This window comes from Carlito syrichta, unplaced genomic scaffold (genome assembly GCF_000164805.1).
Source record: "Carlito syrichta isolate Samal-C Ts95f unplaced genomic scaffold, Tarsius_syrichta-2.0.1 Scaffold313011, whole genome shotgun sequence".
Lineage (NCBI taxonomy): Eukaryota > Metazoa > Chordata > Mammalia > Primates > Tarsiidae > Carlito > Carlito syrichta.
Genome location: NW_007257107.1, coordinates 807,017 through 832,536, shown reverse-complemented (window position 1 = coordinate 832,536; position 25,520 = coordinate 807,017).

Sequence of the window (25,520 nt, the reverse complement as noted above, 5' to 3'; positions counted from 1 at the left end):
ATTTCCTACTCTGTCAAGCTAAGCTTCATTAATGAAGGAAAATTAAAATCCTTCCCAGACATTCAGGCCCTGAGAGAATATGCCACCTCCAGACTGGCCCTTCAAGAGATGCTTGAGAAAATTCTAAGCACAAAAATGGAAGAATGGCTCTACCCATCACAGAAGCACAGGCAAGCACAGAGTTAACAAGCCATACAAATCAACTACAAAACCTCAAAAGTAAAGCAACCTTTTAATAGCAAAATGACAAGAATAAACCTCCAAATATCAATAATTAACTTAAACATGAACAAACTGAATGTACCACTCAAAAAAGCATAGAAAGGCAAATTGAATAAAGAAGGATGATCTTTCTGCTACCTTCAGGAAACCCATCTCACTGCAAATGACTGGAAACACATCTCCCTGGAAACCCATCTCTCTGTAAATGATACCAGCTCACAGTAAAAGGCTGGAGAAAGAACTTCCAGGCAAATGGAAAACAAAAAGGAGAAAGAGTAGCTAGTCTTACATCAGACAAACAGAATTTAAACCAATAAAAGTTAAAAAGGACAGAAAATAATGACAAAAAGGCTCAATATACCAGCAAGAAATGCCTGTCTTGAATATACCTATATGTACCCGATATAGGAGCACCCAGATTTATAAAAACAATTGCTAATTAAACAGAAGACATAGACAGTCATACATTTATAGCTGGAGACTTTAATAACCCACTAACAGCCTTAGACAGATCATTGATGGAAAAAAAAACAAGAAAATTCAGGACAATTGGACCTATTAGACATCTACAGAGCATTTCACCCAACAACCACAGAATACATATTCTTCTCATTGGCACATGGACAATACGTCAAGATTGACCATGTACTTGAACATATGAAGAGGAATAAAAAAATCCAAGAAACAGAATTATTTTTTGGAGGGTGGGCCTCTTGTAGTACACTCAGTATTTGTTCCTCTGGATGAAATTGTCAACCAAAGTTTTTATCTGGTGTTCTCTGGATCTCTTACATCTACATGACTGTCTTTCTCGTGAGATGGGGAAATTTTATTGAATGACCTCTTGGAAGGCTTGGGCATTCTCGGTTTTCCCTTCTCTCTCAGGTGAGTGGTTCTTCCATCATGACAATGTACCTACACATACCAGGTTCTCAAAAGCAAATGCAGCAATAACTGAGATTGACAGGTGGGACCTTTCAAACTAAAATGTTTTTTCACAGCAAAAGAAACCATAAAGAGAGTAGACAGACAACCCATGGAATAGAAAAAATATTTGTAAACTATGCATGTGACAAAGGCCTTACATCCAGTATCTACAAGGAACTCAAATGAATTGACAGGAAAAAACAACCATTAAAAAGTGGACAAAGGACATGAACAGACCTCTCAAAGGAAGACATTCAAGGCAGCCAACAAACATTTTAAAATGCTCAGCTTCACTAATGATCTGGGAAATGCAAATCAAAGCAACAATGAGATACCCCTAAAACTGATAAGGATGACTACCATTAAAAAGTCAAACACACAAATAAATGAAAACACCCAGGTGCTGGTGGGGCTGTGAAGAAAAGGGAACACTTCCACACTGTTGGTGGAAATGTAAGCTATTTATACCTTTGTGGAAAGCAGTGTTGTATTTTCTCAAATAACTAAAAATTGAGCTGCCATATGATCCATCAACTCTCCTTCTGGGAATATATCCAGAAGTATGGTAGGCACTAAACACATATAGCTACTGAACACTTGAAATGTGGCTGATGCCAATGAGGAACTGAATTTTTGCTTTTACTTAATTTGAATTAATTTAAATTTACATAGCCACACATGGCTAATGACTACCAGACTGGGCAGCACAGCCCCAGACTGGTTTTGTGCCAAGGTTATTTTCAACCATAAGTATATACTGCAGCTATTTAGCAAGAAGTGATTTGTGGGGTAAGAGGAATAGTAGACTGAAATCTGAGTTCTCTAATTCGCCTCTTTTCTGTGTATCTCTATTTCACACCACAATTTGTTGTTACCATCATTATTGGAGGCACAGTCTATTAGATAACATTGTACTAATTTTGCGGCTCAAAAAGATGAATGGTTGTTTGATCATGGGTTTCAGATTTTCCCTCAACGCTGTTACATATTTACCCTGCTATTTTTTGTTTTATTTACATACAAAGTAACCTTGGACAGAAACTTCTCAAAATATATGCCCTCTTGAAATATATCAACAGAGACCATTAGAAATATTCAGCAATTTCTGATATTCTAACAATTTACTGCCAAATTCTAAAACTTTCAGCACCAAATAGCATGATTTCTGACCCAAGAAAGAAATCAGATAATTGTTACCAAAAAGTTACAGCTTTTTATTTTGGAATGGGAGAATACTCTCTGCTTTCAACACTCATAAATCAGTTCCATAATTTGTCTTTTTAATTTGTTTTAACACCAGATTGCCAATGTGAGTACTAGCAGGTTTTTGGTTGTGAGTGACAGAAATTATCTGAGAAAAAAGATGGGCAACTGTATGGATATAAAAAGTCCTCATAGAAGACAAAAGCAGAAATAGTCAATAGTATTCATAAACAGAAGCTGGTTTCAAGGTATTTACTGATGACTGATAAATTGTATACCATCTTTTAAAGTGATATAATCAACTCCAGCTTGTGCATGAAGATATAGATTGCTTTTCATCTCTGATTAAATCTTCAGAAAGACTGCTGAACTTTATCTGTTGCTTTGTTTTTTTAAGTTACCGTTACATTTTAGGATTATTTTTGGTTTAGTATTTTCCAATCAAGATTTTAAAATGTAGTTGTGCTCCATATTGTAGTTTGCCAAAGCCTCTTGAGAACTGATTCTCCTGTCACGATTTGTCCTCACTTAAGAGTTCCTCTTTTTCACCGTCCTTTGACTTCTCTGCTTGACTTCCTCCATCAAATTTCTTCTAGCTTCCCTGCCTAAGAAAGGGAATGTTTTTCCTGCCTGTATTTGTACTCCATCTAGTTTATTTTTTCTCTTGTTTCATTAATTTGTTTTTCATTTCTGTTAGTATGTCCTTCACATGCACAAAATCCAAAAGGACTGAAATAACAAACAGCATGTCCACAGCAGCCCCAGTGCATTGAGGAGTTGGCACCACTTGGAAAATGAGGGAAGGAGCATGCACTTAAAGTATGAACAGTGCTGTAGTTGTTCTGCTACTGAGCATTGTCTCACAAAAGACCCACAGTAGATGTACCAAAACACTTAAATGAAATTTCTCAAAAACTAAGGACACTGCATAGCAATTAAAACAAAAAAGCTGGAGGTTTAGTTTCTGTAACACTTTGCCTTCAGAGGTATTGGTTAGGATAGTGGATGGGCATGAAGAATGATTGAAGTTAATAGGAAACTAGCATGAGGAAATTACAGAATCTAAGGGTTAAAGGGACCCAACAGTTATTTTGTCCAGTCTTCTGTAAAATGCTTGTATTTCCTACCAACTATTTGTCCATCCTATGCTTAGAATAATTTTTAATGAGAGTTCCCTCAGTCCACAAAACAGCTCACTTAATAAAAAATAATTTATATACTTTTTATTGAAGTATAGCATGCATACAGAATTTTTCACAAATCATAAATGTACAGCTTGACAAATGTTCAAAATGTGAACCCTCCCTTGTAACTACCAAGAAATGGATCATTAACATTCTAGAAATCCCTCCCAGGCCCCCCTCCCAGTCACTACATCTCTCAAAGTAACCACTATTCTGAATTCTGTCACCATCAATTAGTTTTGCCTGGATTCGAACTTTATAAAAATAAAATGGAATCATACTACATGTTCTTTTCTGTGCCTGGATTCTTTTATTCTTGCACACTCTTTTTTGGAGTTATATTGCTACAAATATTTTGGAAAACTGTTTGGTATGTTTTACTAAAGATGAACATAAACTCACCCTAAAACCAAGACATTGCATTCCTTTTTAAGCATATACCAAACTTAAATGTGTATATATGTCCACTAAAGTGCAACTAAGAATGTTCATAGTAGCACTATTCATAAAGGCCCTAAATTGAAAACATCCAAATGTCCATCAATAGTAGAATGGATAAATAAATTATAGTATATTCACATAGTTGAATGAGAATGAATGAACTATTGTTTCACACACATTAAGGATGAATCTCACAGTCATTTGTTATTTTGACAGCTATGACTTTTGAAAGATTTTTCATATTTGAGTAGATGTCTGAGCCTAGTTCTTTGAGCAAGTTTAATTAAAGAACATATTTAATTGTGCTTCCACACTATAGTTAAGATTATCATGTCGCTATTTAGAATTTGTTATATTAATCTGGAATATGTTTAACATCAGAGTAGCATATTTTAAAGAGTAAAATAACACATTTAAAATACATTCATTGACAAAGTCTAAAATAAATTGAAACTCATCATGTCACATAAGAAACAATCAAGGAAAGTAGTAAGAAGTTAAACAGAAGAAAGCCATAACTCTGTGGTTACTTTTTACCTACAAGTCCCTTTCCTACTCCAACTCCAAATAAAATTTAAAGGAGACGATGACTTACAATAGAAAGGGGAATAATGATTACTCTGTACATTTAAAAAGATTAATTTTTTCAGATAATTTCCTTGGCAACTAACTGGACTTTGGCAGGTGATGCAAACATTCTGTTTCTCAATCCTGATTAATTATATATCTCTGTCTCTACATCCATCTGGTTATATACTATTAATCATTCACATTGCCCAGTGTAGCATAATTTCTTCAGAATAGCCTTTTAGTACTTGCCTGTCCATCACTTTATACAGGAAGCTGCTGGCAGAACCATCTGGAAATTCTCTGACTCTGATCTTATAAGACTTAATGCAATTTCATTTGGGTAAGGTGGGTGGAGACTTCTTTTCCCAGTCTCTATCTGGAGTCTGGCATTTCTCATAGGGTCTCCTTCAAGTTAATTAAGTTATCTCCCCCTTCCCGAAAAACAAACAAACAAGAAACATAATTTAAAAGTAGTTTGGGAACAGATCAAGGTGTCATATAATACCTACTTGTTAAATGCAAGAGTCATAACTAATTTCTCACCATACAAATTGAGCTATAACTCAATAATAATAAGCAAGCCTCCCTGGAATGATATGAGGGATCTTCAAGAAGTTCATAGAAAATGCATATTATGAAAAAACTATACATGAATCTCAAAAATGTTTTACACCAAAACAAACTCATACTAAATTTTTATAACATATCTGAACTCTAGTTTGTGCATAAAGAAGAAAAAGAGACCATTTTGAAAATAGCATCTATCAGAGCAACATGAAGTCTGCTAAAATTGAAGCAAGAACAAACATCAAATTTATGGTGAAAATTGAATGGAAGAATGGTGTAAATATTGATGGTTTACAAAAAAATCATGGAAAAATGTCCCAAAGAAACCAGCAGCTTACAAATGAATAACTTTTTTAAAGAAGGAATGAGACAATGTTGAAGATAAACGCTGTAGTGGCAGACCATTCACATCAGTTTGGGGAAAAAAAAAGTCTTGTTCATGCCCTAGTTGAAGAGAACTGATGATTAACAGTGCAAACAATAGCCAACACCATAGACATCTCAATTGGTTCAGTTTACACAACTCTGTCTGAAAAAGTGGAGCAAACTTTCCACTCAATGGATGCCAAAACCATTGCACCCAGATCAGCTGCAGACAAGAGCAGGGTTTTCAGTGGAAACTTTAAACAAGTGGGATGAAGATCCCGAAGCATTTCTTCAAATAATTGTAATAAAGGATTAACAGGGCTTTACCAGTATGACAAAGCATAATAAAAGCAATGGTTACTAAAAGGTGGAAATGGTCCAGTCAAAGCTAGAGTGAACCAGTCAAGGGGAAAGAGTCTAAGCAACAGTTTTTGGGGATGCCCAAGGCATTTTGCTTATTGATTTTTCTGGAGGGCAAAAGAACAATAGCATCTGCTTATTATGATAGTGTTTTGAAAAAGTTAGCCAAAGCTTTAGCAGAAAAATAACTGGGAAAGCTTCCCCAGAGAGTTCTTTACCATGCCAATGCTCCTACTTATGTCTCTCAAACAAAGGCAATTTTGCAATAATTTCTATAGATAATCAACAGGCATCCACTTTATAGTCCTGATTTAACTCTTTCTGATTTCTTTTTGTTACCTAATCCTAAAAAAAAATTCTTTAAAGGATACCATTTTCTTTGGTTAATAATGTAAAAAAGACTAAGTTGACATAGTTAAATTCCTGGGATCCTCAGTTCTTTAGAGATGGACTAAATGACTGGTATCATCATGTACAAAAGTGTCTTGAACTTGATGGAGCTTATCCTGAGAAAGTTTCTACTTTTTATCTTTGTCTTTTAATTCCATTTTTCCACAAAATTTTTGAAGTCCCTTCCTAATTTTTTTCTTAGTCTTAAAACTGGAATTATTACATTGGCATGAATTCATTAATTTAATCAATAAATACTGAATCTGTATCATGTGTCCGATACTATTCTAGGAACTAAAGAAACTACAGTAAATAAAACTGACAAAAATAATAAAATATATATTTATATACCTTAGGACAAAAGTTTTAATGTTGTTAGTAAGGAAAGAGGAAGGAAGTAGGCTACAAATGGCTTAAAATGATGTCTGCAGGGCCATGGACCAGTTAAATAAGTTAACACACTCAGACAAAATATGCTCAACTTTCTACTTGACAAAATATATTTTCATAAGGACCTGAAAGGACAAGTTTGAGTTGAAAATTTTAGGACTTCTAGAACTCCTTGGAGTTCTGTGCTGGATTTGGCAGCACAGAGAGACCCAGCTTTCTCTTCAGTCATGGTTCAATCCCAACTTCTTTCCTTTTCACACATGCTCCATCACACACATCCACATACATGCTCCATTCCATATTTCTAAGCCCTGTTCACCTCCTGACCACTTTTGGCTCTAGTGACAAAGACCATCTCAAGGAGGATAGACCTAAGTAAGAGGCTTTTGCAGGACATGAAAGTAGGCTTAAGGTCAATTAGGCAGGACATCTTGGATTTTTTAATACTTGAAGCATTGTCTTAGGGACAAGCTTCAAATGGCCTTACAGACTCTTGGCTCTATGAATATGAATGATAATCAAGAGTTAGACCCAAGGCAAAGTCATTCACTTTTTCCAGGATTAAGCATGTTACTGGTTGCCAGTACTTTTCTAATCTCCACCCATGTGGAGGGTTACTTGGCCTGTAGATTCTGATCTTATGAAGATTATATCCATATAATCAATAATCTATATTATATCTCTATATCCATCTACATCTACACCTACCTATATCTCTAGCTCACTATAGGTAGTCTTCATGGAGTGGGAATAAGAAGAGGTGGCCCTATGCACAGTCCTCAATGGCAGCAGCAAGAGAGTAGAGATTAAGAGGTGTGCTTCTAATGGTCCCTTTTTTCCTCATACTCTAGTTTTTTCACAATTAGATTATTTCCTGGATATCCTGCCAGTCAGTGGGACTGTACTATGCACATGCTTGTCATAGCAACATGACTTCAGCACTGTTCTCACTGAATCCAGGATTAAGCATGTAACTACTTTGAATAATAAAGTATTCAAAGTTACCTAGTATTTCTTAGTCAAAAAGGATGTACTCATTTTTAAGGAGAAGAATTAAAATAAAATGGTCCAAATAGAACAGTTCAAATGCTGTGAACATCACATTTTATGGATCATGCAATATCAAATCAGACAGGTAGATATTTGGGGGGATCTGATCTTTAAAATGATGGCTGGCTTTCTAGTAACAGGAAGTTCATTCTAGTCAACTGAATAGCAGGATAAATCAACCAACAATATAGGAAGAGATCTATGACTACTTGAGTTACAAACCATGCTCAGTTTAGTCACAACATGTATATAATGTAAATTTTTTCCTTCTTTCCTTTCTTTTTTTCTTCTTCCTTCTCTTTCTTCTTCCCTCTCTCCCTTCCTCCTTTCCTCTCTCCTTTTTCACTCTTTTCTTCCCTCCTCTATCCTTTCCATATTTATTGGGAGCTTACTTGGTTACAGACACTTCAGGGGGTACTAGGAATGCAGCAGGCAAGTTTCAACATGTTCCAGGCACTTTTGGAAACTAGAATGTAACACAGTGAGTTTTGCTAGGCCACAGATAAAATCTCACTGGGATAAAACTTGCAGACCAACATGTGTAGCAAGATGTAGTAAAATTTATTGGAGTGAAAGGTACAGAGAACTATCCTCTGTTAAATCCTAGTTTATTATTTTTAAGCACAGCTATACACAACAGCAATTTACTTAAAAACTACTGAAAACATAAACCATCATCATAAATAGGCTTATTTATGTGACATGAAAATTTTATATAAGTTTGTGACATTTTGTTTGTTAGAATCTTTAAGTGAGTTTCAAATAGACCAGAATATTATCCTATTATAACAAGTCTTACAAGAATATACATGTTCATGTATGACTCAGGGGCAGGAATAGCATTTTACCCCAAACTTTCTCCTCTACCACAATTAGCCCGGTAATTTCCTAATAGATGCAGAATATGTAAATCAAATGATACCCTAAAGTTGTCAACTAAGTTGGAAAAAAGTTTAAAACAAGGTGGACCGCTTCTTTTCTAGTTGAATGTTCTAAACATATGGGAAATTTGGAGCTTGGGTATTCTCTCATTCCTAGACACCAGGATTTCAAAGCATTCTTTTTGTAATAATAGGCAGATATTATCAAATTTTACAAAAATAAGAAATCTCAATTTTTTATGTAGGAGAATGTACTCTGCAGGATATACCTTTCTCTCAGGTACATATTCAGTAAAATAGTATCTCAATTACATTTTAAGAAGAGCAGTTCTGAGGAATAGTTCAGAAGGTTTTCGCCTTTGTTTTTGTGACACATTCCCTGGTAGAAATATGTTATCCTAAATGTTGAAACTACCCACATTATCTCCTCAGCACCCCCATTTCTGGGAAAGCCTAGCCAGCTCTACTTGTGTGGCATGGGAGGGACAAATATTCTAGAAGAGTAAGTTATATAACCAAATGTATCAGTGATAATTCTGGTTTCCACTACATTGAAGAGTAGCCAAAAGTTAAACTGACCAAATTTCAGATCTCTCTTGGCCTTACTTGAACTTATTTAATATGTCTGTGACTAAATTTCTGACTTATAGAATGAAAATTGAAATGTTTCTGCTAATAAGCAAGTAAGACTCAGTAAAAACAAAAGAGTTTTCTGGAAAGAATTCAATGAGCTATTATTTATTGACAAAATAACCTTCGTTCCCAATTAGATTTTGATGAAAATTTATAATTTAAGGTATGTAAGGTAGTTTAAGTTTTCTAAAGGAAATGTTTTCTGTAAATATTATATGTAATGAGAGGAGTAAATATCCACAAAATTATAAGCTAATTCACTAGAGCAACAGAGTATAAACACAAGATACATCTGGAAAAGAAGATAAAGAAGAAAACATGGGTGGTCAATTTCCCAACTTATACTCTCCCTAATAAATCAGAGGTTACTCTACACAAAAGTAATATATCATCTCTCACATCTTGAAGGCTGCTAGAATCATTTCATGGAAAAGTGACCTAATGCCTAAACCATCTCCAATCAGACTGAGCACTTCCTGAAACTACCGATGAATGACACCTGTTTGCAAAACATTTATTTTCCCCTTTGCACAATGTGAGCTAGCTACTTCTGGACTGCATATCCTCTGTTTTGTGTAGCCTTCAGATGATCACATTCTGAACATTCTGTCATCTCTCCCTTATTTGTTTCTTTTGAATCTGGCTTCTGCTATTATCCTTTGGATTTTGCTTAAAATTCTTGTTTGCTCTTTTTACTTTCTTAGTTGGACCTTGGAGGTCAATACAAACAAGAAAGTTGGAGCAAAAACAGAATAATAATTTTATCTTTCAGTTGTGTAGCCACAAACAAAACCTCATTTGTGATACATAATCATGTCATATTTTACTTTACCTTGTAAAAATATGGGACAGTCTCAAAACATCTGCATAATTTTTAGGTGTATTTACCAATGGTGATAATAGTGGAGTGGAATGGAGTTAAAAAGGGGATGAGAAAAAATACATTTTTGAGTCCCCACAAACATGATTATCTTGACCACAGCAACTAAATTCATAGTTGAGTGATCACAGAAACAAAGAACTGAGTATCACATCTTCTCACTCATAAGTGGGCCTTGATCAATTATCATAATACTGTAAGAAAAGGTTTGGCAGTAGTGGGAAACTCCTGGGGATGGGGTGTTTGGCAGTAGTGGGACTCTGCCAGTGAGGGGGGGGCACACCTCATCAACAAGGATACCTGCATAATGAACACTTGTATACCTTACCCTGAATTGTACTCCACATTTTTAAAATAAAAAAAAAATTTTTTTTAAGTCTTAGTCAACATATATAAATTGTGTGGACCTTGCAAATAATCTGAATTTTCAGCAAAGAGAGAAATAACCAATAACCAATAATCACCAATAAAAATTATCTCTCTGGATTCTCTCCAAACATGTCCGATCCCTGCTAGATATTTTTTACTTTGTGAATTGCATTTGTGGTAATGGAAAAATGCTGATGAAATAATTGCTTCTGAGATTTCTCCACATAATGCTAGAGAATACACATGACTTTATGCACCTGTATTGTTTGTTCATTTTCTTTGTGTTCTTTGAGAGGAATCAAATTGCTACATTGACCCAATTTTGACATTAGAAGCCATAGGAAAAGAAATGCTTACTATGAGTATATATTACATTTATAAAACTGTACATATACAAACAATATTGAATTTATGAAATGCCCCATGAATATGTACCTGTACCCATGTATACTTGTAAGTTCCTATACACATATACATGAAATTAATGGGCCATTTCATACATAAATAACTGTAGGCCCTTTTATAAAGAGGATGTCGTATCTTCCAATTGGACATGCATGGAAAATGTTCTTAAACTGTTTTCTGTTTTTAATCATTAAATGTGGGAATATACCTAAAAACCAGAGCAAGCACTACTCTTCATGTGGGGTCTGATACATTTATCACTTTTTCCTATAGAAGTAGGGTAGAACATAATGAGTTATTCTTAGATCAGATAGTTTCTAGAAAGTTTATTGTATTAATAAATGAATATTCCTCACATTTAAAGTTTCAATTCTTGGGAATTTTTAATGAGCAATTTGATATTTATAGATTTTTTAAAAGTAGATGGTCAGTTAACAATTATTCTCTATTTGACCCCTGATAAAAATGTACTGGGGTTTCAAGAAGTTGTCTTTTTATTCACAAGAAAAGTAGACTCCTTTCTCTAAAAAAAATTAGTATTATTTCTAAACAAGACAAACCATGAAACATCGAAATAATGGCAGAAACTTTAAAAAGAACCTCAAGAGATTACAATAGATATTTAATGAATATCCTATTAAAACTTAAAAGTTTTGCAGCTACCTAGGATTGAATATTGGTCCCTCCTAACCTGCCTCCCTCACTAACTCTTAGTCCCCACCCTCTACTGTCTCTGACAAATGCCCAATATTCCAGTCATTCCAAATTAAATAAGCCCTTTTAGCCAACAAGAGAGGCTCATCTTTTCCTTAAGACTGAAGGGACTAAGATTGGAATATCAACACTTTAAAGCTTTGAAACTCACTATACTTCCTTCTTCCTTGCTAAGGTAAACCTTTTATCTACTTTTGAAATCACTGAGGCAGGTGATTTCCATTATGATTTCCCCAAAGGTGGTATCAAACTGCTCAAACTCATCCTGCACCTAGCATACTTGGCTTGTGGTCTCAAGAATTCCCTGAAGCATGTAGCGACTCTAAAGCATTTGATGTTAGACAGCTGACCAGTGTGCTTGCTCCTTCTTCAGCCACCAGTCCCCACAAGTTAAGAGATTCTCTCTCTCTCAACACTTTCTTAAGAAAAAGAGTTAGGTGGAAAAGCTCTTAAATGAAATGGGAGGAAGCACTTCTGCCCTCAGTGAATGAGGTCTTCTGAGTGTCCCAGCTCTGGAGCAGGGCCTTGGCAAAAGGACGGGCCTTTCTGGCTGGCAGGAGGGGTTTCTGCACCAGCTCAGGAACCAGAGACTGCAGACCTCCCTGGGGTGAAGTTATGCCTTTTGCATTGTATTGAATGAAGAAGTAGAAGAGAATTGTTGAGCTCAAGAGAAGTGAAGTTCAGTGCTAGACAGAAGCTTATGTTCTTTTCAGAGGGAAAATTCTCTTATCACCCTTTACTCTACCTCCTCCACTCTTATGGAATATATATATATAATTTTTTTAAAGAGAGGAAGGAAATTAGTTATCTTTTTGATGAATACCCAACAGTAATAAGAGAAACAAAATCAGGCAAAGGCAAAAGTCAGCTCTAAGTAAGGCAAAGTGGTCCTGCATACTACCTATGATTCAGGAGACAAAATTCTCATTAAACTAAAACACCATTCCACATTGCACCACTAGTACCTGAGGCGAGCCTCCTCTGGAGGCAGCCGCCACCTCCTCCAAGGCAGCAATTCCACATGGCACCCTAAGTGCCTGAGGCGAGCTGCCACCACACTGCCAAGGCAGCCATCACATATCACATGGCCTGTGCCTGAGGTAATCCACGACTTCAGACCTTGAAGCCCCTGCGAGCAAGATCTGCTGAGATCTACTACCACTGATCATCCTGCCCGGCCGTGGGTCTCCTCCCCTGTGCCTTGAGGCAACTCCCTCCCCTTAGGGGCGGGCAAGCAGCTGAGATAAAGACCATCTGGAGTGAGGGACAGCACCACCTGCTGGCGATTCAAGGTAACAACACCAAAAGGGGAAAAATGGAAGCCTGACAGACACAAGCCAGATCTGAGTGGTGAACGGGGCAGTGGTGAACTGAGTGATGATCTGAACTGCCTTTCACAACAGGCCAGGGGCAACTGATCCTAACTGTGAACAAACTTACCAGTCTGAAAAGACAGCTAGAAATCAGAGCTGAAAGGACATTCGACTTAAACAAAAAGTCTCAGAGTGTGCTCGATTAGTTCTGTCAGTCTACTGACTTGATTCTATTCCTTCAGTTTTGTTCCCCTCCCTCCTTTTTTTTCCTCCTTCTTTTCCCTTTTTTTTCTCTCTGTAAACCATATCTTTGTATAGAGGAATAGTACACCAATAAAGCGGTTGGTAAGCTTGTATGTTAGTAACATTGTATGTTTTGGGTTTTTTTTGAATGGGAGTTGGTTAGTTTGTAGCTGTGGTCTACTGTTTTTATATGTTTCAATTTTTGTCTCTCTCTCCATTTCTTGGTACACTCGTCTGTTTTCACCCTTACTCCTCTCTCTCTCCACCCCACTCTTTCCCCCACTGTCTGCTGCATTCTCTTCCTTCTGTTAACTGCATTTTATTTCAGAGAGTAAACCTACAACCCCACTGCACGGACAGATTCCAAGGCAGTGGGAAGTGGGTTCCAGATTATTCATACACCTGTCAGCGGATACCAGGATCTGCAGATAGATTTTGAATCACAGCTCCCCCCTTAAGTAAATCTCAAAACTGCAAAAAGGGCCACCTCCAACCTACAGTGCAACTCCAGAATTGAACAAAGTAAGAAGACATACATAAAGAAGAATAGGAGATTGAACAAACAGAAGTAAAAACAACCCCCCACCCCTGAATACCAGAATTAAAGAAGATGGTGACATGGAGGGAAGGAAAAAGGGAAGAGGGAAAACAACAACAACAACAACAACAAAATGCACAAATGAAGAAAACCCAAAAGAAGAATATGGGTCTCACACAGACCCCTGGGAGGTCAGACACTGAGAAAACAGACTTTGGAACATGAACAATGAAGAGCCCCCAGAATGACTGGTCACATGAAACAAACCCAGACATCAAGACATTAATAGAGAGAGAAAAAAAAAATTGAAGAGAGACAAGAGGAAAATAGGAAGGAGCTGATATCAGAAATAACAGCAGTAAAGAATACTGTGATGGAAATAAATAACAAACTAATAAGCATGGAAAGCAGAATTAGCCTAGCAGAAGAAAGAATCTCAGAGCTCAAAGACAGAACTAACCCAAACTGTCAAAAATATGGAAAAGAAGCTCAAAAAGACTGAACAAAACTATCAAGAAATGAGTGATTACTTGAAGAGACCAAACCTAAGAGTAATTGGCCTTCCTGAGGCATAGAGAGAAACAGAGGCCACACTGGAACAAATATTTCATGAAATCATTCAAGAAAACTTCCCTCATCTCATCAGTGATGCAAAAATTCAAACAAAAGAGATTCAGAGAACCCCTGCAAGACAACAAATGAGAAGATCAACTCCCAGACACATAATAATTCGCCTAAACAAAATAGGTATAAAAGAAAAAATCCTAAAGGCTGTAAGAGAAAAACTTCAGACTATGTACCAAGGAAGACCAATTAGAATAGCAGCAGATTTACCTACAGAAACCCTCCAGCTAGGAGAGCTTGGAGCCCTATCTTCAAAGCTCTAAAACATAAACAATTTCAACTGAGAATAACCTACCTAGCCAAGCCAAGCTTCATCAGTGAGGGAGAATTGAAATCTTTCCCATATATCCAATCCCTAAGAACCTACACTGCCACCAGACCACCTCTACAAGAAACACTGAAGAAAGTACTGAACACAGAAGAAAAGGAAAAAAGAACAACAACGTTCTTGACAAGAGTACAGGCAAAAGATTAAAAACACAAATGAACCAACTCCAGAACCAAAAGAAAGACAACACACAAACAGAAAGAACAACAACTCTGAAAGAACGTTATGATAGGGATCAACTCTCACATTTCAATAATTAGTTTGAATGTGAAATGTCTAAATGCACCACTGAAAAGACATAGAATGGTGAAATGGATAAAATAACACCAGGCAACAATTTATTGCCTTCAAGAGATTCACTAGAAAGGACACTCAAGAGATTCACTAGAAAGGACACTCACAGACTCAAAGTAAGAGGATGGGAAACAAATTTTCAGGCAAACGGAACACAAAAGAATGGAGGAGGAGTCATGATCTTTTTTTTTTTTTTTTGAGTTGGAGTCTCACCCTGTCGCCCAGACTGGAGTGCAGTGGCCACTCCGGGCCACCACAGCCTCAACATGCTGGGCTCCGGCGATCCTTCTGCCTCAGCCTTCCAAGTAGCCGGAATTACAGGCATGCAATACCACACCCAGCTGATTTTTTGATTTATTGTAGAGATGAGGTTTTGTTGCCCAGGTGGGTTGCAAACCCGTGGGCTCAGGCAATACACTCACCTCAGCCTCCCAAAGATGCGGGATTACAGGCTGAGCCACCAACCCGGCTGGAGTCATGATCTTAATCTCAGACAAAATACCCTTTAAGCTATCAAAAATCAAAAAAGATACAGAAGGCCACTACATAATGATTAAAGGTTCATTCCATCAACAAGAAATATCCATCCTAAACATATATGCACCCAACATTGGAGCACCAACTTTCATAAAGCAGCTGCTAGATAAACTAAAAAAGGATATCGACTCCAACGCCATCATAGCTGGGGACTTTAATACCCCACTCACAACCCTAGACAGATCCTCAAGACAAAAAATCAGCAACAAGATCCAAAACCTCAATGTGGCTCTTGACCAAATGGACTTAATTTGTACCTACAGAACACTCCACCCAAAGACCATAGAATATACATTCTATTCATCACCACATGTAACATACTCTAAGATCGACCACATACTTGGCCATAAATCAAGTATAAGCAAATTTAAAAGGACTGAAATTTTACCATGTACCACAGTAGAATAAAAATAAACATTAACACCAACAAGGTCCCCCAAAAACCCACAAAGACATGGACATAAACAGTATGATGCTAAACAACTCCAGGGTCAACAATGAAATCAAAAGAGAGATTAAAAAATACCTGGAAACAAATGAAAATAAAGAAACATCTTACCAAAATCTTTAGGACGCCATGAAAGCTGTAGTAAGAGGAGAATTTATATCCCTACAAACACACATGAAGAAAATGGAAGGAACACAAATTAATAGCCTAACAAGCCACCTAAGAAAGTTTGAAAATCAAGACCACCAAAACACTAATTTCAGCAGAAGAATCCAGATCATCAAAATAAAAGCCCAAATCTAGGACATAGAAGACAAAAAGATAATACAAAAAGTCAATGAAACAAAAAGATGGTTCTTCAAAAAAATAAACAAGATTAATGGTCCCCTAGCTAGACTAACCAAGAAAAAGAGAGAAAAATCCCAAATAAACACAATCAGAAGCACAAAAGATGAAATTACATCTGACCCTGAAGAAATACAAAAGATCATTAGAGACTACTATGTACACTTGTATGGAAACAAACTTGAAAACCTTAAGGAAATGGAGGACTTTCTGACATCACACAACCTGCCTAGGTTGAAACAAGAAGAAATTGAGACCCTAAATAGACCAATAACAATCAAGGAAATTGACTACATAATAAGAAAACTGCCTACAAAAAAAGCACTGGTCCAGATGGCTTTCCAGCAGAATTCTACAAGACATTTAAGGAGGAGCTGATACCAATCCTACTGAAGGTATTCCAGGCTATTGAGAAAGATGGAATTCTCCCCAAATCATTTTATGAAGCTAACATCACATTGATACCCAAGCCAGGTAAAGACCCAACAAAGAAAGAGAACTACAGGCCAATGTCTTTGATGAATATAGATGCTAAAATTCTCAACAAGATCCTAGCAAACTGGATTCAACAACACATCTCAAAAATCATACATCATGACTAAGTAGGCTTCATACCTGGGATGCAAGGCTGGTTCAACATTCGTAAAACCAGCCATGCTTGGTGGCTCAGCCTGTAATCCCATGCCTTTGGGAAGCTGAGGTGAGTGGATTGCCTGAGCCCGTGGGTTCGAGACCCACCTGGGTAGTGAGACCTCATCTCTACAATAAATCAAAAAATCAGCCAGGCGTGGTAGCGCATGCCTGTAATTCCGGCTCCTTGGAAGGCTGAGGCGGAAGGATCGCCATAGTCCAGCAGGTCGAGGCTGCGGTGGCCGGGAGCAGCCACTGCACTCCAGTCTGGATGACAGAGGGAGACTTCAACTCAAAAAAAAAAAATCGTAAAACTCTAAATGTAATTAATTACATCAACAGATCTCAAAACAAAAACCAAACGATTATATCATTAGATGCAGAAAAAGCTTTTGATAAAATCCAGCACCCCTTTTTTGATAAAAAACCCTCAAACATCTAGGCATATGGGGAACATACCTCAAAAAGGTAAAAGCCATCTATGAGAAACTCACAGCCAGCATACTCCTAAATGGACAAAAATTGGAACCATTTCCCCTGAAAACTGAAACAAGACAAGGATGCCCACTCTCACCCCTCCTGTTCAGCATAGTCTTGGAAGTCCTGGCTAAAGCAATCAGAGAAGAGGAGGCAATCAGGGGTATCCAAATAGGAAAAGAGGAAGTCAAATTATCTCTCTTTCCAGATGACATGGTTGTGTACCTTGAAAACCCAAGAGAATCTGTCAAAAACCTCCTTACACTGATAAAGGCCTTTGGCAAAGTCTCAGGATATAAAACAAATGTGCAAAAGATAATTGCTTTTCTTTACACCAATAATAAGCAAACAGAAACCCAAATAAAAAGCACAATTCCATTCACAATAGCCACACAAAAAAAGAAATACCTTGGCATCTTCCTAACCAGAGTTGTGAAAGACCTTTACAATGAAAACTACAAAACTCTGCTCAAAGAAATCAAAGATGACACAAACAAGTGGAAAAATGTCCCATGCTCATGGGTTGGAAGAATTAACATTGTGAAGATGTCCATCCTACCTAAGGCAATCTACAGATTCAATGCAATACCCATCAAATTACCAGCAACATTCTTCTCAGACCTAGAAAAAACAACACAAGAATTCATATGGAAACACAAATGACCAAGAATAGGCAGAACAATCCTCAGGGGGGAAAAAAAAAAATGAAGCAGGTGGTATCACATTACCAGACTTCAAACTTTACTATAAAGCTACAATCATCAAAACAGGTTGGTACTGGTATAGGAACAGGCATATAGATCAATGGAATAAAATTGAAATTCCAGAAGCAAAACCTCAATTTCTCAATCAACTCATCTTCGAAGCCTCCACCACCTTCCACTGAGGAGAGGGGAACCTATTCAGTAAATGGTGCTGGGAAAACTGGCTGACCATATGCAGAAGATTGAAACAGGACCCTTATCTATCCCCATAGACAAAAATTAACTCCAAATGGATCAGAGACCTAAATGTAAAACCTCAAACCATAAGAACCTTAGAAAATGAGGGACATACCCTCATGGAAATTGGAACTGTCATCCAATTCCTGAACAAAACCTGAAACCAACAGGCTGTAAGAGATAAGATAGACAAGTGGGACCTCATTAAACTGACAAGCTTCTGCAAAGCCAGAGAAACCATCAAGAGAGCAGGGAGACAGCCTACAGACTGGGAAAAAGTATTTGCCAACTCCAGGTCTGACAAAGGCTTAACATCTTGGATCTACAAGCAACTCAAACATGCTGAAAAGAAAAACACAAACAACCCCATTAAAAAATGGGCCAAAGATATGAATAGACACTTCACAAAGGAAGACATCTGAGCAGCCAACAGACACATGAAGAAACTTTCAACCTCACTAATCATCAGGGAGATGCAAATGAAAACCACACTGAGATACCACCTAACTCCAGTCAGAATGGCAATTATCAATACCTCAAAAAATAACAGTTGTTGGAGAGAGTGTGGTGAAAAGGAAACACTTCTACACTGTTAGTGGGAGTGTAAACTAGTGCAACCTCTGTGAAAAGCAGTGTGGCAATTCCTAAAATCTCTAAATATCAACCTCCCATATGACCCTGCAATCCCCCTACCTAGAATATACCCTGAAGAACTCAAATCACTCTATCAAAAAGGTACCTGCACACGAATGTTTATCGCAGCATTGTTCACAATAGCAAGAATCTGGAACCAACCATGCTGTCCATCAAAAGAGGACTGGATTAAAAAAATGTGGTAAATGTGGTACATATACACGATGGAATTATATGCAGCCATAAAAAAGAACAAAATCATGAATTTCGCAGCTACCTGGATGGAACTAGAGTCAATAATACTGAGTGTTCTCTCACAGAAACAAAGATCTGAGTATCACATGTTCTCACTCATATAATGGACCTTGAACATCCACCATAATACTATAAAAAAAAGACTGACAGTGGTGGGAAACTATGGGGGAGGAGGTGAAGGGATATGAGATTAACGGTAGTCAATATCTGTCTGAGAACGGGGAGACACTCCTTGTCAACAAGGGTGCCTGAACGAAGCATATTTGTATACCTGACCCTAAACTTTAGCCCACAATATCAAAAAAAAAATATTGATAAAAAAATGAAAAAGACTTAGGTATGTCTTGACAGGACATGAAGTTAAGATTTGCATGAAGTGGTTCATTATTATTAGTGACAAAGTCCAAATACCTTGCTGATATTATGGACATCATCAACCTTGACAAGACCAGAGAAAATATCCATCTGATCTATGACAATCGGGCCGTTTTGTTGTTCACTGTATTACTCTTGAGGAAACTAAGTAAAAAGTTTGCAGAGAGAGAAAGATTTTGGGGGACACAAAAGAAATCCTTCTTCTCATGATCCACTACCCCAATTCCCTCATTGAGGTGAACAACACCAATCAGATGGTTTTGGGGACCAGTGAGATTACAAGCTGTATCAAGTTCAATGCTAGTAACTGATATATGATGACTAGAGGTGCTAACCTGGGAAGAATTGATGTGATCAACAGTGAGATATATTGGCTTTTTTATGTGGTTGGTGTGAAAGATGTCACTCACTGGCAACAGTTTTGCTTTTGGGCTTTCCAACTTTTTTTTTTTTTAATTGGAAAAACAACAAACCACAGCTTTCTCTTAACCAATAAAGAGATGTCTCCTCCCACTATTTCTGAAGAGAGAGGTAAGATATCAGTGATCAAACAGAACAGTGAATGAAATGTCTCAGTAACATAGCTTTTTGTGACTAATTAAAGATAATACAGAATAGGGAAGCAAAAATAAAAACTTCTCGAGATGCAGTGTCTTGCCCTTTAGGAGGATTCCAATTGAACATTTGTGTATTTATGGAAATTTTTGTGATGCAAGCCTCCTTTGCAGCACTTTCACCAAGACCTTACAATTTTCAAACAAACCCCAAGACTTTTCTTAAATTGATTTTAGATCTCTGACTTTGGTGCTAATCTTTTAACCACGTAAACCTTACTTTCAACCACAAATTTTCCCTTTCTTTTTGGAGATCAATCATTGATTTCATAGACCCAATCCTTTTTGCAGGTTATTCTTTGTTTCCCAGTTATTCATAAGTTTGTCTTTGTTGCTCAGAAATATTTCTCCTGTGAAATGACTATTTCCATATTCCATATTTATTTCCATTTTTTTCACTATATATTTTTTCTTTAATTAGTTTATTTTCAACTGGCAAATAAAAATGTATATATTTATTGTATAACATGATGTTTTGAAATATATATACTTTGTGAAATGGCTAAATAAACCTAATTAACGTAGACATTGCCTCACATAAACAAATTCTTCTGGTTCATGGGCATGAGTATCTTTCTATTTATTTGTACCTTCTTCAATTTATTTTTTTTTTGTAGTTTTCAGTGCACAAGCATTTTTTCTCCTCAGTAGTTAAATATATTTCTAAGTGTTTTATAACTATTATAAATAGAATTATTTTCTTTATTTTTTGGATAATTTATTGTCAGTGTTGAGAAACACTACTTGGCTAGGTACTGTGTCTCACATCTGTAATACCAGCACTTTAATAGGCCAGGCAGGGAGAATCACTTGAGTCTAGGAGTTCAAGACCAACCTGAGCAACATAATTAGACTTCATCTCTACAAAAAAAAAAAAAAAAAAAGCCAAGCATAGTGAGCATGGTGATGTGTGCCTGTAGTTCCAGCTACTGAGGAGGCTGAGATGGAAGGATCACTTGAACCCAGAAGGTCAAGGTTTCAGTGAGCAGTGATTGTGCTACCTACTCCAGCCTGGATGACAGAAACTCTGTATAAAAAAAAGAGAGAAAGAAAGAAAAGAAAAGAAAGAAGGAAAGAAGGACACGCTACTAATTTTTGTATCTTACAGCTTTAATGAAGTTATTGATTAGTGTCAACAATTTTTTGATGTTGTCTTTAGGATTTTGTACATATAAAAGCATACTATCTCCAAACATATACAATTTAACTTCTTCCTTTGCAATTTGGATGTATTTTATTTCTTTCTCTTATCTAATTGCTCTGGTTAGGACATTCATTGCTATGTTAAACAGAAGTGGTGACAGTGGGCATCCTTGTCTTATTCCTGATGTGAGAAGAAAAGCTTTCAACTTTTCACCATTGAGGATGAGGTTAACTGTGGGTTTGTTATATATGGCCATAATTGTGCTGAGATACATTTGTTATATCTAATTTGTTGAGTGATTTTATCATTTAAAAAAGGCTGATTTTTTTTCAAATGCTTTTTCTGCATCTATTGAGATCGAGTTTTTTCCTCCATTCTGTTTACATGGTGTATAATGTTTATAGATTTACATACGGTGAACTATCCTTGTATCTCTGGGATAAATTTTACTTGATCATAGTGAATGATCCTTTAAATATGTTATGAATTCAGTTTGCTAATATTTTGTTGAAGGATTTTTACATGTATGTTCATGAGGGCTATTGACTTATAATTGTTTTGTCCTGTAGTATCCTTCTGTGGCTTTGGTATCAAGACAATGCTGGTCATGTAAAATTATTTTGGAAGTATTTCCTCCTCTTCAATATTTCCTGTTTTTCTTAAATCACATATAATTTTATTTCTATTATAACCATCTATTTTTTACTAGCATTTAAAAATGTTTATGATACATTTAAACTAAGATGAAGAAAAACAAAGTATAGGTTTTCAGATGCTACCATATACTTAGTCAACCTCTCCTTAATTTCATCCTTTTTCATACCTTTTATCAAAAGATGAGGTATGTCGTCTTCAAATCTCCTCTTCTTTAGAAAACTTTATGACCTTGTTTATGTAAGAGCATTCACTGGTCACAGAAATTGGCATCCAAGAGCTTTTATCCACCTAGCTTCTACTTGAGAATTATCAAATTACAGTGAATCTTGCATCTTGTACCCAGGTAAGGAGGCCTTTTATTGAATATGGCCGAATGGCAACAAACAAAGAGACTGAACCTTGACACTTAAAAACTGCTTTTAATTCATGGACTGTTTACCTTCAAACTTTTTAAGAAGAAAGAAATAAATTGTTAATATATATGGAAAACTCACTAAGCTTAGTGAATATCTTTTAGACACTGTTTTATTTGATTCTTTGTTATAACAGCTTGAAACTACGTCCTAATAAATATATAAATGGAATGGGTCTTGAAAAGGAATAAAAAGGAAATTATATTCATTTATGTAAAAGGGAGCTGCAATTTTGCACTTCTGGAAATGTGGCCTAAAGTTTATATCTGCTGTACGAATGTAGGATTTAAAATTCTGTTAATTTCTAAAATAGAGAAAACACAATACTAAAACAAAGGCTACCAGAGAGTAGAAACTTTTCTTAGATATGATCAGAGAAAATTTCTCCAAAGAAGTTATATTTAAACAGTGATATGAAGGGTAGAAAGGAGCTGGCAATGTGAAGCAAAGTAAGGAAAACCTTTCAAGAAAGGAAATCTTTCTGGATAAAGATCTTGGAGGAGACAAAACTACAGATTATGAAAAAAACTAAAAGAATTCCAGGTAACTAGACTTGCAGGTGTTTGAAAAAGTGACTTACCATGATTTTGGGAAGCTAGATGGAGCCAGAATATACAGGGTCTTGCAGTCCAAGGTTAGGGGTTTATATTCCATCCTTGGTGCAATAACGAGTTATTGAAGAATTCAAAATAAGGGTATATACTAATGCAGGAAGGTGAAAGATATTTGCAAGGAATACTACAAAACACTGATGAAAGAAGTTATAGATTAAACAAATGAAAAACATCTCACACTCATGGATTGAAATAGTTAATATCATTAAAATGAAATATTTTCCAAAGTAATCTACAGATTCAATGTAATCCCCATTAAAATGTCATCATTTTTTTCACATAATTAGAAAAAAATCTTAAAACATATGAAACAACCAAAAAAAGAGACTGAAAAGTCCCCCCAAAAAAACTACTAAGCAAAAAGAACAAGCCTGAAGACATGACTTTACCTGACCTCAAATTGTAGAACAAGGCTATTGTAATCAAAACATCATGGAACTGGTATAAAAATAGGCACATAGATTAATGAGATGGAATAGAAAACCCAGAAATAAAGCTACATATTTGCAGAACTAAAGCTACATAACTGATCTTTGACAAAGTAGACAGAAGCACAACTTGGAAAAGATATCCTTTTCAATAAATGCTGCTGGAAAAATTGAATTTCCATAGGCAGAATAATAAAACCAGGCCCTATCTCTCCACATACAAAAATCAACTCAAGATGGATTAAAGACTCAAATGTAAGACCTGAAACTATAAAAATACTAGAAGAAATATTAGGGAAAACTCTTCTGAACATTGGTGTAGGCAAAGAATTCATAACTAAGACCTCAAAAGTATAATCAACAGAAACAAAAATAGACAAATGGGGCTTTTAAACTAAAAATCTTCTGTACAGAAAAATAAATAATCAACAGCGTAAAAAAAAACCCTGCAGAATGGAAAAAAATTTTTTAAATTATGCATATGACAGAGGACTAATATCCAGAATTTACAAGGAGCTCAAGCAACTCAACAGCAACAGCAAACACATAACATCATTAAAAAGTGGACAAAGAATATGAATGGACATTTTTCAAAATAAGACATACAAAAGGCCAATGTGCATATGAAAAAATGATCAACAGTAATCTTCAGAGAAATGCAAATTAAAACTACAGTGAGATATCATCTTATACCCAGTCAGAAAGAGTATTATTAAAAATTTAATAAAAAAATAACAGACATTGGCAATGATGCAGAGAAAGGCAATGCTTATACACTATTAGTGGGAATGTAAATTAATACAACTTTTGTAAAACACAGTATGGAGATTTCTCAAAGTACTAAAAGTAGAAATGCCATTTGACTGAGCAATCCCTCTCCTGGGTATTCACACATAAAAAAATAAGTCATGATATTTGAAAATGATAACTGCACTTGTATTTTTACCACAGTACTATTCACAATAGTGAAGATATGGAATCAACCTAAATGTACATCAATGGATGACTGGATCAAGGAAATTATATATATATAATTTCCACATACGCAAAGGAACACTATTCAGGCATACAAAAGAATGACAACTCAGAAACAGAAAGTCAAATACCATATTCTCACTTTTAAGTGGGAGCTAAATAATATGTATTTGTGAATGTAGCATATAGAATGATAGACATGGATGTACAGAAGGGTGGGAGGATGGGGAAAGTGGTGAGGGATGAGAAATTACTTAATGAGTACAATGTATATTATTAGGGTAATTGTTGCACTAAAAGCCCAGACATCACCACTATGCAATATATCCATGTAAACAAACAAACAAACAAAAAATACTGCACTTGTACCCCTTAAATTTATACAAATAAAAATGAATACACGCACACACACACACACACACACACACAAATACAAAAAATGAATTTGTGTTTTGTGTGTTTAAAAGACAAATTTGGTTGCTGGGTTGAGGGTGAGTTGAAGAGAAAAGGACAAGAATGGATAGAGCAGGAGTAGTCTAAAGGTTATTACACAGCCTTGGTATGAAATGATGACAGCTTTGTGTGCACTCATTGAGATGATGCAGAAAAATGGACAGAAATGAATAGATCTGATAGGTTTTACAACATATTTTGAAGGGAGTTTGGATAAGATTTTTTTGAGTCTCTGGCTATGGAACATGAAGAAGGATGGACCCAAGAGTTCCATTTTGAATGTATTAAAGAGATAAATGTGAGATATTTTTATGAGTCAATTTAGACTTCTGTAACAAATGATCCCCAAATTTCAGTGATTTATCAAAATAAAAGTTTATTTCTCACTTATAACAAAAATCCTACACGGGTTTCCTGGCAACTTAACTTTCCTGGAGAACTTTTCTCCAAGTGGTGGTATAGAGATTCAGGAGATTTTTTTATCTTGTAGCTTTGCCTTTCTCTAAGTCCTTAAGTTGTGTTTTGGTTTTTTTCTCATTTAGACTGTTAATGAGTAAAGAGAGCAAATGTAAGCAGCAAAGTTTGTCAGGTAGATCTTTATAGGTCAGTCATGCAGTGACATGTGTGCTGTCTTATACCACATTGACCATCCTCAAACACAATGGCCCAGTTTAATTGCAAGAGGCCAG